Genomic DNA, 934 nt, shown 5'->3' on the forward strand with positions numbered 1-934 from the left:
AGGCAAGCTTTTGCGAGGCATAGTCGTTCTCCTCACCTCTTGTCTGTTACTGGCCAAAGGACCACTAGCCAAATAAACTAAACAACCTACCCTTTATAAATAGGATCACAGCGCTTATACACTATTTATTTATACACTTATTTATGCACTATCTTTTAAATCCCATAAACGCGAATTATTTATCAAAGCTCTGACAAAATCAAACGTGTTCTGTGTGCTTTGTCATCTATAACCACCGTGTTCTGTGTGTTTAAGAGCGTTAGGCTAAGGTTGTGCGCGATCATTCTACAGCTACGGCACAAGGGGGCGCCCTAACACCATGTAAGCCTAATGGGCGGAGCGGCGAGATTCCCCCGAGGGACAACCGTTCGATGTCGCGTATATACCGCTGGCCTACTGCTCCCTGGAACACACGGGCATGCAGAACTTATAACGCTCATGATACTGTACAAATCTAAGGTACTATTCTACAGTACAGCCTCATATATATATATATATATATATATAAAATCAGAATTGTAGTGAAGTATATGCAAGCAAAGTGCTTCTTTCTCTCTCTCTCTCTCTCTCTCTCTCTCTCTCTCTGTACATATATATATATATATATATATATATATATATATATATATATATATATATATATATATATATATAAATACATACACACACACATATATATAAAATGTTGTACTGCCTTCGAGTGAATATAGGCTGTGGCTTTAACAATAGCTCTTTATAACCATCATCGATCTTTGCCTTAACAAAATGCAGCCTGTTACTGTAACTCTATATTCATTCCAACTGCTCACTCTCTTGCACTGCTTCTTTATTACAAAAATACCTCTTAATTTCAAACGAGCCCTGTGTTCAGTGGAGCTGGGCTGCACGGGGCTGTTACCGGGCGAGGCAGAGAGCAGCTGCGACTGAAGCCATA

The sequence above is a fragment of the Electrophorus electricus genome, chromosome 26 (assembly GCF_041902795.1).
Source record: "Electrophorus electricus isolate QZ-2024a chromosome 26, ASM4190279v1, whole genome shotgun sequence".
Taxonomy (NCBI): Eukaryota; Metazoa; Chordata; class Actinopteri; order Gymnotiformes; family Gymnotidae; genus Electrophorus; species Electrophorus electricus.